A 13,809-nucleotide genomic window follows, 5' to 3' on the forward strand; every position below is an offset into this window, starting at 1 on the left:
CCTAAGACAGACATCTGAACTGCAAAAGACTTCAAGGGTGAGATGAGACTCCCTGCATTAGACTGGCTGTCAAACAACGTTCACAGAAGGGCTTCAGAGTTTGATTTCCTTAGATACATCTTTCCCCAAATCAATACTACTTCATTTAAGAATTAGCACAACTGATTCCACCCTTTACAGAGAACGGAGCAAGTTTTTATTAGCTGCCCCAAAGCCATGAGAGGCCTCCCGTGATAAAACAAGAAAAAAAGCAGAAGTCTTTGGCCATTCAAGTGCATCAAACTATCAGAGATTTGCAAAACTATGTTTGCATAACAACCTATTAATCAACATCCTTATGCAAAGGTCATCTCTTACTAAAGAAATGAGCTCGACAGATTAGCTCTGCAAAAGAAGAGAACAGTGAGACTTAACAGTGAGGCTGTGCCATAGTTTTCCTCCATAGCTTCTGGCAACGGAGATTGACTTTTCAGCACCCCTACTTATTCACTGTCACAAGGTCAAAGAATTTATAAACCTCTTGCGTAATGTCATGTTAAAACTGCATCTATATTTACCACAGATCTTACACATCCAAGTCCATCGGTAAATATCTCTCAGTTTCCACAAGGCTGCAGCCATCAAGAACCGAGCATATCGGACATCAGGCAATGATGAAATCTGTCTTCCCACTTGCAGTGCGTCATATGCAGATTGCGTATTGCCTGGGAGAATAAATAGCAAGTCCCTGACAAAAAGGTAAAGCAGGGATTTACTTTTGCTTTGCTTTTAGGCACCACATATTTGAGTTTAAACTCCACAAATTCCAGAAGGCTGAAGGGCAAACTAGAACAAACAAATATCAACAGAGCTCAGCTTCTCCTAGTCTGGCACTGGCAATCTGCTGCTTCCTATGGGAAGTGCTCTCATGGCACATCTGCTTTAACTTCAGTGTTTGAGACTGTGGCCTACTTAAAATAAGTTATTCACACTTTTTGACATCTGGACCATCTTCATCTGTGCCTATGACTAATGAGAACCTAGATATTCCATGAGTTATTTTTGCTGAAATTCACCTGACATTTACATTCCCACGCGTGTAAGACATTTAAAAATTAACAGCTGATATGAAGTGTGCAATGAAAGAAATTCTGCCCTTAGTCACTTATGATTATTTGGCTTTGTAAATTCAGACGTCATTCCTCACACCACAGTATGTGATACACCACAGGTATTTCCTCTTTCTGAGTACAGACACGGTTGTGGTGTCTCAGATAACAGCGAGCCCTGAGAAACAGCAACGTTAAACTTGGTGAAGTGATAGTTTGCAGTGACCTCCAACTATTCTAAATGCTAGTTCATAGAAACACAGATTGGCTTAGATCACCTACTTCCAACCCTCTGCTGCAGGCAGAGTTGCCAACTGTCACATCAAACACCAGCTCAGGCTGCCCGTGGCCCATCCAACCTGGCCTTGAACACCTCTGGGGATGGGGCATCCTCAGCTTTTCCAGGCAGCCTGTGCCAGTGCCTTACCATCTCCACTGTAAAAAACGTCCCCCCAACATGTAATCAAAATCTTCCCTTCTTAAGTTTAAAACCATTCCTATTTCCCAGTCATTATCAACGTGTGTAAAAAGTTGATTACCTCCGTGTTCATAACCTCCCTTTAAGTACTGGAAGGCCACAGTGTGGTCTCCCCAGGCTGAACAAGCCCAGCTCCCTCAGCCTGTCTTCACAGGTGGGGTGCTCTAGCCCTCTGGTCATCTCCCTGTCCCTTCTCCAGATCTCTTCTGAGTTGGGGGTTAAACAACATCTGAAAGCTACAAGAATACCTCTGTAGCAGTGCGATGTGTCAGTTCCACCCTTTGAGCTGCTTTATTCCCTCCTTAGCACGCATATCTCACTTTCATCAAGACTATTGCCCCGCACCTATTCCTGCAAATTCAGTTCTGAGGTGTCAGGGCTGCTAGAAGGGAGAGAGAACAAGAGAAAGCATTTTGAACTGGAAAAAAATCTTCTAAATTGCTTAATATACTTTCAAGAAAGAAAACTTGAGGCAATGTGATAAACTCTTTACATATTACCCTTATAAAAGGCTTCTCTCCCCTGGCTAGCTCACTGTTCCTATTATTCAAAGAAATGAATTCTAGCTCCTTTCTGTTCCCCTCCTTTTCCCACTCCGTTCTGAGGTACTGCATTTGATTTTGAAAGGAAATGGGAATTTTGAGGCATTCCATACCTGTGTGCAGGCTGTTACAAAGGCCTTTCATTAGGAGATTACATAAGTGGTACTTGAAGTAATCATGGTACAGAAAAGATACTTTAAGCGAACAATTTATTCATGCGATAAGCGTCGCCTCATTTATTTTCCATGGAAATAGATCTGATTAATGTTTCTATTTTCAAAGCCCATTAAAGCGCGTCTGCCTTTGGCAAACCGTACTGAGATTCACAATGCTAAACAATGTTTTTGTTTTGTTTATCATACATTTATTTACTATTATTTTGTGACGTAGTTTTTGTGTTCAGCTTTTAACAACCGTAAATGAAATTCTGTTGAAAATAGAAACAAACAACTAGCCTGAAATGAATAATTTCATCTCTAAGCATCTAAAGAAAGAAAGAAACAAACAAACGAAAAACAACTGCAAGATTTGAGAGCAAAACTGAAATTATTTCATATAACCGGCTGGTGCAAGATCTGCCAACCAAGAGCAAAAGGCAAAAGCTATGAGAACGCAAGGTATAGAGTTTGACTAATCAGAAACTGTTACCATATCCCTCTTTTAGGCAGACATGCCAACTTCCCTGCAGAAATAATTTCCAGGTATTTGTGAAATAACTTTAGCCTAAGAAAATGCACATTTTATAAGTACTTGGTCAAGGCGGTGTGTTTATCCATGGAAACCCTCAAGAAGCCAAGAGGAAAAAGAACATTCTTAAGTTGAACAATATTATCCAGATTGTGTCCTATTATGAGGCCATTTCTTGGCACATCTTTGCAATCAATGAAAGAACAGCAGAGCACTTGTCCGTGAGATCTGGCTCCACACTTGAGCACTTCAGGGTGGGTGTCTGCTATTCCCATAAAAGCACCAATAGGAGAAAAGACAAAATAATATGTACCTTATGAAGTTGGAGTAGGATCATTTTTATAACTGGATTTACGAGTCTGAAATCACAGTATTATTTTCCATCTTAAAACAAGGCTTATTTGTTTACTTTTAAAAAAAATTACTGAAAAACAATTAAACTATGTTCTACAAAGAATGCATGCTCCTCTCTTCTGTCCACTTGTAACATAGAAAAGCCCCAAATCCTTCACGCAGTGGGAATATCCTTTCAACTTTGGTATTATTTTGGACAAGGAATTCTGCTGTAATTCATGTCTCCAACACAACAACTAGCATGCTTCTTTCTGTTCTATTTCACTGAACCAAATCAGGATCCTTACCCTGCTCATTTCAGCAGGATAACTAATACATTTGCAAAGAGCTAATTAATTGTCCAGGCAATTCATAGCATATATCCTCTTTGCTTGCACATCAATATAAAACCACCACAACACTCCAACTACAACAATTTTGGGGGGGTAACATTGACACTTCTCAATACCATCAACACACTTATCAGCACTACAATCTACTGTTATATTATTTTTGACCCATTCTTAGTACACAGGCCTGTTTCACTGTCATCGTTTCTGCAAGATGAATTGGGTACCACAGATTATCAGTCTCAATTTGTGCCGGTAACAGTTTAAATGGGCTATCAGGAAGAGCTTCTTCATGAACAGAGTCATCAAGCATTGGAACAGACTGCCCAGGGAAGTGTTCGAGTCTGCATCCCTGGTGGACATGACATTAAGTTCAGTGATGGGACTCAGTAGTCCAGGTTGAGGATTGGATTTGAAGGTCTCTTCCGATCTAATTGATGCTATGATTCTATTATGCGATTACAAAGATAACTGTAAAAATCCTTACTTTTGCTAAAAGTAAACAGATCCAGCATGAAATGGCTCTTCAGATTAAATATGCAATCATTTTCCCTGCAGGCATTTATTCTAAAGACCTCAATGGAAAGATGCACAACATTTTAGACTGGTAGGCAGTGGGATTCTTGTGACAGGGCAGGGTAAGAAAGAGAAAGCAGACCTGGGAATTCAGTGGGTTCTTATCAAGGAATTTACAAGATCTGCTTTTTAACAGAAAACAGTGCAAGTGAAAGTTAAGCAGAATGTGTTTGAAGTTTCTTTTTGTTTCAGAGACATGAGTAATTTCAAAATCATTCTTTAGGCTAAGTAAGCAGTCACTTACTTTTCTTGCCCTATGGTCTGAGGTTAACTGCTCAGGCAAGTTTTCTTTTTCATTTTGCAGTAACTTATCCCTCAGCAACCCTACTGTTTCATGCAGGTGATACCACTGCACCGGTTCAGGCAGTACTGTATTTAGAGACTGCTCTGGGTGCTTAATGGCATTTTACTCCCAAGGAACACAGAAAGCGAAGGAAACACAGTCAAAGTTCATAAACAAGTTACTCCTCAACACTAAAGCAGAGCAAAGCACTTCTCCAGCCAGGAAAGGTTTATCACTGCTGATCATACAAAGCCTACTATGAATGATTAGAGTAAGGCGGTAAAGGATGCTGATGTTTTACATCTGCTCCTCCAGTCATTTTAATAACATCCAAAATAAGGCCCTAAACCCATATCTAGATCAAAAAGCACCAAGAGGATTTTATTTAAAATAAAAAGTAAAAAGTGGGGAGAGATTGAATATTTTTATATAGGAAGAATATAAAACAAAATCCTTCTATCTAGGACAAATTTCTGCAAAATAGTATGCAAACAATAACTGACTTAAACAAGAAGCGTTCAGTTATCTAGTTTCTGTATCCTTAGAGCACACAAAATAAACTGTACTCGAAACCTCAAACAGATGCCTTGTACCAATAGGAATTTCTTAACTGGTGGCTGTGCTCACATCCATGGGCAATAACATAAACTTTATCAAAGATAGACTTTGAACCATCTTTTACATTACTTATTTGCAAATGTATCAATTATTTAACTTCACCATTATGTTGTCTTACCATAAGAGAAGGTCCTAAGCTTCCCTAAGTTAACTTGGGAGTAGTATAAGCTAAAAGATGCTTATTGTTTTTTACATGCTGATTATCAGTGGTTTTGTTTTTGTTTTTTGTATGTATATTTTTGTTTTTGTATGTACAAATATATATTTGTATATATTTTGTAAATATATATATATATTTAATGGAGTCTTTCACTTAAACATACACATTTATTTAAACAAATCCTATTCTAGATCTCCTAACAATTTAACCATTCATTTTTCTTCTGTTACACAAAGCTGTGACTCATGACCGTAGCAGTGTTTTCTATGTGGGCACTGGGTTAAATGGATGAAGTACTCTGTAGACTACTGGCCTGCTTACCTGACAAGACCCAGACCTGAGCTGTAGGGAATGTCACCTACTCAAAGTTGCATGGCTTAGCAGCTGCAGAGTACTTGCCTGGATTGAAGTTCAGCTATTGCCAGAAGTGCTGATATTTGCTTGGGGGGTAGGTTCCTTGTGGTTTGTTTTTGTTTGTTTTTGTTTTTCCTTTGTACACAAACTGCTCCTCCTACCTCTGCAACCAGTGAGAAGGCTGATACTCAGCAAAAGGCTGGAGCTACCACATGTAAATGACAGTAAAAGCCTTAGCCTTTGCTGGAAAAGGTTCCTCCAGTACAATAGTGGGGATTGTGCACGAGGAAAGAATGAGATACTAGTGCAGAGAATCCTTCAAAGCATGTTGAACTAGAAATGCCTCTGCTGCCCTGAGACTTGAGCCCAGTACCCCCATTGGCATTGCTAAGGGGCCTTACTGTACAAGTGAGGTGGGTGTGATGTCACAGCCAGGTGGTGTTGGAGCACACAGGGCTCACAGATACTTTTTTTTTGTTCTAACTTAATATTAACTTGGTTTAATCTAAAAGAAATAGAGTCAAAACAACAGAAGCAGTAGTACTTACGCATCCTTCAGGTTCATAAAGAAAAGCCAGTGTCTTATATTCCTCTTTCAGACTGCTCTCCACAGAAGGCAGTTGGTCTGTGCTGTGTACTGATTTCACTCCTTTCGAACACCGTTCAAAAAACAGTGCTGCTGAAATCAACCCCCCAAAATAGCAGTTTTTATGTGAACACTCACTCTTAAATGCTTTCCAAGCTTATTAGTGAAGAATTAATCCACATGTGTGAGCTGGTAGAGAGCACAGGTTGTGCTCATCAGCACAAAGAGCAGAGTAAGAAGAGTAGTAAATAAACCCAACACAGGCTGTAGCAGAGAAAAGCTGTCCTGCTTGCAGTTGAGTTGATTGCAAAGCTCCTAACAAGAGGCAGTGCTGCACCCTTTGTCAGTAAATAAAACTCTAAGCAATGATCTTACTTTTACTTACTTACTTACTTACTCCTATGCTTTCCTGTGCAGCTTCCTAAAGAAAAGGAATTCCCGGTGTACTTCTTATATAGGCTATCCCTTACTGGGAAGGTAAGAAAATTCCTTGCCATCAGGCCCTATGCTGTAGCTCCCATCATATTCTAGTACGATAAATAAAAAAGAGAAAAGCCTTACATAACAGTCTTCATTCAAGACACTGAAATCTGCAGCACCAAATCCATTTTACTCACTTTCAGTCACATAAAGGTAAAATCTTTTCCCCCAGAAGGAAACCAAAGACAGGAGAAAAAGGCAGTGTTTTCCACCGGCCCTTTTAACAAATGAAACATTTACTTTCTGTTTGGTGTAAAGTGACAGCTGGCTTATTAGAGCTGACACTGATCCTCCCAAGAGGATTTCAGCGAGCAAGTCACACAGGTGAAGGTCAAAGAAGCAAAGGAATTAAATGAAGAGAGGAAGCAAGCAGCTTTCCCTTAAGGACAGAAATCAGCAAACAGAAATTTGTTACTTACATGGCCCTTGCTGATTGGAAATAGAGCACCTGCAAAATGTAAAAATATTTCCAGGCCACTTTCTGAATTTCAGTTTGTTTTAGACCTGGCTCCCTTCTGGCCATTATCTCCCACCTGCAGGAAGGATGCTGTGGGTGCATGGTTTTGTGCCATGTCTCTGCCTGACTTACACAGCGTCAAAGACGACTCATGTAATATTCATGTTGAGGCATCATGCATCACTTTTTACTTACATGGGGAGGAGAGTTAACAAGGGATGACCCTTTACTTTTTAAAGTAAACAATAAGAAAAACTCAGCCTTGCACTCTTAAAAGTTTTAACTCTCCCTATACGTGACTAACTGAAGAGAGATGAACGCTTGCTCTTCAAACCACTCCTAACGGTTCTGAGATGCTTTGCCAAGCTATCACTTTTTGGTTTGGCAACACCACTTTGCTATGCTAATAAGACCAATACAGGAATACCGGGGTCAAAGGTACGCTCAGAAATGTGCACATAGCGAAGATGAGATCTGAGGAGTTTGGCTTAGCCATGAAGTTTTGCAGAGTCCCAGATCTTCTCATATTTCCTACTACAGTTTCAATCGTAACACTCTGGATAACATCCCGAGCTCCAGCACAACTCCATGTAGGACTCCAAGGAACAGGTAGGTGTAAATCAAACACATTACTTGCCTCTGAAAAATTTTTATGAAATCCTGGAGAGAAAAGACAATTGCATGCTATTCTTACTTACCGCAGAGCACCTATTCAAGTAAACACGCAGAGAGATAAACGAATGAATAACTGGCTCTGGCTCTAATCTCTTTTAAAGGTCGCAAGCCTACAAAACGGTTTTCAATGCATTTTCAAGTATTAGCTTACCTTAAACCTGCAGGTTTCCCTTCTATGCCAGGTACACAGCACAAGGTGCTTTTCCTTCCTGCTTAACATGCAGAAGCTCAGGCCTTCCTGGGGCTTTTTGTTGTTGTTATGGTTTTGGTTTTTCTGGGCTCTGACATCTGCAGAATGGCACCTTTCAGCAGCCCATCTACATCCTCCTCTCCCACCCCATCAGCCTTGCCAGATTTAGACTAAGCATCCAGAAAATACAAGGTAGAACAGCAGGAAAACTGCTGAACCTTTTGACTTGCAGCTTCAGTTTGGAAGTCCAATTAACCAAAGTTATGATTAATCACTACTTGGAGGTGAAGGAGGAAGGGAGAGGTGCAGAAGAAATCTTTCTGAAGGGATAAGGACTGCAGCATCTAAGCTCAGCTGAACTTATTCCACTGTATGTTTTCCTTAATGCCTATCAGTTCATTCAGTCAGGTGCTCCTGTCCCAAAGCAATCTAGCTTTTATCTGATGATCTATGTATAATTCAAAGACAGCCTTTCAGAAATCACAAAGAGAGAACAGATACTCACCACACACATTTCCTTTTAGATAGCAGTCCCACCTAGTATGCTGTCAGAGACCCCTATGCAGGACTACACAAGCTGCTCTACAGCACAAGGCATTTCCAAATGGACCAGTGCCACCCGTTCTATAGCCCATTAAGACCAAATTGCCACATGTGGAGATGACTGAAGAGTGAAGAATGGAGTTAATTAGGGCAGGTACACAGGAGGCAAAAGAAAGTTGGCACACAGCTGCTCACACTACTCTAGCTGATTACACTTGTACTAAACCTTGACTTTCTAGACCACACTTGCTTTCTGAGCTCAAGAAAAATATGTGTTTTCTCCTGAGTTCATTAGGTCAGTATGAAGACTTGTATGCAGAACCAGAAATGAGTTTTCTGTGGCAGTACCATCCTGTAAGGGCCTCCCCAGCCATTTTGTTCAAGCCCATTGTATTTTCCCGTTCATCACCATACCTTTCAGTCAGAAATGACATGTTATGTATTTGGCACACAAAAAATTAAACATGTGAGTGGGGAAAAAAAAATAAATCAGCACGTGAAGTGATGGTTGCAATGAGAGCAAAGAGCTCTCGCTAGCTTTTGGGGACAAAAATTATAGCCCAAAAGTTGATTGCTAATAAATACTAATATTCTTCATTAGACATTGCATGTCTTAACCCCATTTCCTTCAGTGTTTTATTATGCATTTTACCTTGAATACATGAACAGAGATTTAAAGTGACCTCTAAGATAACAAGAGTGTATAAAAGAAAAAAAAAATAAAAATTATTTCACTTTAGCCAAAGAAGAGAAAAAAACCTAGTGAGAATATTAAAGCATTCAAAATTTATAATGTTCTTCATCCTGTTAAATATTCTCCCTAGATACAATCAAACTGGCCTTCCAAATCCATAAAATATGCCATTTTTGTCGCCCCCTACACGTGCAGCACAATTTCAACTCCAACACTTGCATAGGTTTTTTGGCAGAATTTCAGAAAAGAACTTAAAAACAAAGTCAAAAAGGACTGGAATATTGCAACATGAACTGCAAGGATGTTTCCTGTGAATATTGTACTGCTATGTCAAACATTTCCAATGGGACTCATCTTACAATTTAACCATACGACGCATCTTCAGAATATATTACCCCAGATGTGGCTATTGATACCCACTGTATTTATATCGTGAAAAATAAAGTTTATCTTACTCAAGCATGTGTCAGATTTGGCTTGAAACCACATGCTTCATTTAGTTAAAGAGCCAGAGGAAAGAAAAAGCAGCACAAAATATCTTCATGAAAATGGACCTATTTTAGGAGGAGCCTGGTACAACTGTCTTACAGCCCCAACACGCTTCCATACCTCACCTGGATGTCAACCACTTTAAACAAAAAGCACAGATATAAAGTTACAGCTTTCTTCAGGCAGTCTGTAGAAACTGCCACATGTACAACAGAGAAAAAGCATCCATCCCAGTAACAGCTTTTCCTTTCCAAGAGGAAATATTTGCATCAGTATAAGCAAATTTCAGAAGTACAGAAATAAGTGCCTACGCTTGAGTTACGTTCGCTTCCCACCGAACTTCAGAGACAGGACAGCTTACATATGGCGAAGATAGGCTTCCAAATAAAATAGAGATACACAGAAACACAAGCCCCAAACAGCCGAAAGAAGCATTCTGAAAAAGCATGTTGCTATTTACACACTCACCTCCTTTTTTACATTCAGAACACACAAAAATTCTAGTTTCAAAATGCATTGTCAGAAAAAAAGTTTCTCAGCTGCCCAAACTGCATTAACACTCTCAGTGCCCGCGCAGAGTGTCAGTACAGATCTAATCTCACAGACAGCTTGGAGGCTACAAACACATACTGTCACCTGACAGTAAATTAGTATTGTTCTCATTTTCCTTCTGCATGTACCAACAAATATGCTTCTTCTGCTTTTTCAGCTGAAGCAGCCAATTACCTTCTGTGCTTTGCAAGCTCCCGTCCGCACTCCCCAGGAAACGGATAATGTGCTGTGCAGCACAGTGGGGAGAGCTCGCTCGGATGCAAAATAATTCAGAACTTACTCATGTAAAGTCTCCCCGCTGCATTCACAGGCTGAGCTGTGTGTTAAACGCGTTTATTCACCACCGAAAGACCATACTTTGCAGTTATAACCCTGGCAAATACTGTGCATTTAAATAATTCTTATACTCAGCCACACAAAGGGGTTTTATTCCTCTACCACAGCTGTACACAGAAGAACAGAGTGCCATTTCAAAACAAAACTCCTGAAGTTACTACTTACCAGTTTGTGATTACGTATGCAGTAAGCCCAAAGAGCTGAAGAGATTTTGTTGCAGGAGACAAAAGTTATAAAAAAAAAAAAAAAAACCAAAAAAACCAAACAGGCAAAATGAACAAGAATGAAGGAAAACTCACATAAATGCTCTCTTCATTCATCTACTTAAGTGTTCCCAAAGACTAAAAGGGACCTTAAAGAAAGCGCTCTCAGCAAAGACTACATCCTCTTGTCAGTCAAACCCTGCATAGTTTCAGCTAGGCATCTGTCCAAAAAGACATGGAATTCTTCTATTTCTGTCTCCCAGTGCAAGTGGAAACATTTCTACAGATCTGTGGTGAGGATTTCAATTTTTGTAGTGGTAAGCTGCAAGAGGAATTTAATTAAAGACTCTGTTAAGCAGAAAACTGTCCATGAAAGAGGAACTGGAAAATTTGGAGATAAATAACAATTGCATTACATTACAGTCTGGTACAGAAGCACAATAAAAACTTCCAGTGAGGTTAAAAATCCAGATGTGGTTTACTGGAAGAAAGCTGTGAAAAACTTTGCTTTCATTAGCATTGTTGTCAGGAGCAGTGAAACAACAACAGATTTGTGGTTAATCACACAGGCTTGCCTTTTTTTAATGAAACAGTTTGAGTTTTAAAAAGTTAATGATTTTACATAGGAAGCTAAACATTTGTTTTACTATCCGTGCTATGCCTGACGTGTTACTCTTTTTATTCAACACAGGTGTTTCCTTAGATGTACTTTGCATCTTGCCCGTTGCTGACAAAACAAACCCTATAAGCCTCTGATTCTCTAAAGTATGGAAGGACCTTGGAAATGATGTTTCCCTCTCTCGTGTTTCATTTTTTCTCTTATGATATCAATAAGAAAGTATGGCTGTTTCCTGTGTACATTCGGACTGGAAGCTGACACAGAAACAGCACACAATTTTACTGACCCCTTCAGCTCCCCAGATGAAATCTTTCTCACAAAGAGAAGCAGCTGCATCCATTTGATAGCCCAGAACTTTTGTCCCTGCTGCTTCTCCTCTCTGCACTCAGGTTCCTCACCCATTGCTCCTTTTGCCTTTGCTTTTTATTCTGCCCCCATCACTGTCTCTTTGATGTCTTTCACTTGCTGTCCTATTGCAGTACATACTGACACCTCTTTTTAGTCCTCCTGGTAGCTCTAAGTCCCTGTCTCCTGTTCCTGCTTACCAGGTCAATGCTCTGTCCCTCTGGTTGGTCTTAGGGCTCTCCCAGCCACTGCTGACTGCCAGTCTATCTCCCACGCTACTTTCTGGATGTAGAAAGCTCTTTCTGAGTCAGCCCATAAAGTAAGTTGGCCCTGCTAGCCACCATTCTTCAGCTCAAAACCTTCATTCGGTTGCACTGGAAGATATTAGTTAACCGTAACAGTAAATCTGAGAGTTGTGAGGAACAAACAGTGCCTTTCTAACGGAGAAGAAAAGAGGCACTCCCTGTCCCCCTGTTCCCCCGTTCTCCTTACTTACACGTTGCTTTTTGGCTCTGATGTTTCAAGTTTCTTTACAGTGCAAATGGCCTTGGGACAGAAAATCTTTCACACTGCGTTCTGTAACGGTCTCTGGCATAACAGGATCCAGTCTTTTCACACTGCTGGGCATTATGGTGAAACAAGTGAGAAATAAACTGTTTCTTGAACATCTTGCTACTTATTATCTCCTTTAAATCACAGCTCTTGCAAGATGTAGCTGTGACTGAATGAAGTGATACGTTTTAATTTTAGGGATTAAATAGAGAAGGAAATTCTGTGTAGATGGGGGAATGCTGTAATCCTGCAGTGCACTGCCGGCAAAGTTTATCTGTTAGGCACAAATTCTTTACTCAGAAGCACTGGCACAGCAGCCCAGAGAAGCTGTGAATGCCTCATGGCTGGAGGCACTCCAGGCCAGGGTGGATGGGGCTTCGGGCAGCCTGATCTAGTTGGTGTTAACCCTGCCTACAGCAAGGGTTGGAACTGGATGGGTTTAAGGTCCCCTCCAACATAAGCCATTAGTGATTCTATGATTCTCTGATCCCACCCTTTAGTTGTTATGGTTGCTGACAGTGGGCCAAGCTAATTCCACTCAAGTGAATTTCCATGCCTTCTCCCTGCAGCACACAATCCAAAACAGACAACAGGCACTGGTGCATATCATTGTTAAACTCCACTTCCAAAACCTAATATTGAATATAACTTCCCATTTTTCTGATATTTAAGTTTAGCAAAAGTCATGTCTTTGCACATACAGCATTATTAATGTCCAATTAGCACCACATTTCATCCTGGCATGCTATGAGCCACCATTACACCAGTATGACATTGTCTTTTGAAACAGAGATGCTTTATGGTACCTATTGCTTTACTGTCTTGTTCTAAAATTGCCTGATCTCCAAAATCCATCCATTTCAAGGAGTTCCTGAGAGGCAAAAAGCTCTGGATTAAGATTACTGTTCCATTATTGGCCAGAGCATTAATTTCCTTCCAGTGATACCAGGCTACTTGTCATTTCTGACAACACGTTTAATTGCCATTGCAGCCCTCACAGCTTTTTCATAGGTGCTGTCAAGATTATTTTAATTAAAATAATATCTACACAGAGGTTAATGAAAGCTGGGGAAAAACTGCACCAGGAGTGTGTCATTCACTGTTTCCCATTAGTGGGTTTGTAAGAAACCAAATTTCTCCAGACCCCATGACTTGCAGAGACCAATTGAGATGGGAAAAATGCCCATGACCAGCTTCCATGGCACAACAGCTCCAGCCCAGCCACTTCACCCTTTAGAGCCCTTTCCACAGAGTAACCATCAGCCAAAGTCCCTGCTGTTCAGCCCATTCCCGTTGTTCTCCTTAGAACTACTAGTGATACTGGTGATATAAAACACTACTCATTATGTCAAATGCTACCTTGATACCACTACAGACATGACCTGGGGTCACCTGCACTTTATCAAAGATAAGAAGATTTAGTGCTTGGAAATGCGTTTCTTCTTATTCGTTTTTAAACATACTAAATGATTCCACATGTGGGAATTCAATGCTTCCAACAGTAAATGCTGGCAGACAGACACACGCCCACTACCTTTTTTATTCTAAACTTTGAAGCAGACCAATCTCTGCTTTAAATAAATTCTATGTATAATTAGACAAATCAATATCCATCGCAC

General features: G+C 40.3%; 1 protein-coding gene across 4 annotated transcripts in view; it reads right to left on the reverse strand.

The window, feature by feature from the left end:
- Window positions 1-10,833, reverse strand: part of INSC (INSC spindle orientation adaptor protein) — a 124,259-nt gene extending 113,426 nt beyond the window's left edge. For 3 of the 4 annotated variants that reach the window (XR_006181003.1, XR_006181002.1, XM_042882182.1), the window contains exon 1: window positions 10,052-10,179. The gene's annotated coding sequence lies outside the window, so the exon portion shown is untranslated. Of the gene's footprint in view, window positions 1-10,051; window positions 10,180-10,636 lie in introns of those variants that run through there. The other variant, XM_042882183.1, reaches the window with a different exon arrangement.
- Between the last annotated feature and the right edge of the window lie 2,976 nt (window positions 10,834-13,809).

This window comes from Lagopus leucura, unplaced genomic scaffold (genome assembly GCF_019238085.1).
Source record: "Lagopus leucura isolate 7727_CA_CO unplaced genomic scaffold, USGS_WTPT01 Super-Scaffold_100033, whole genome shotgun sequence".
In the NCBI taxonomy this organism is placed as follows: domain Eukaryota; kingdom Metazoa; phylum Chordata; class Aves; order Galliformes; family Phasianidae; genus Lagopus; species Lagopus leucura.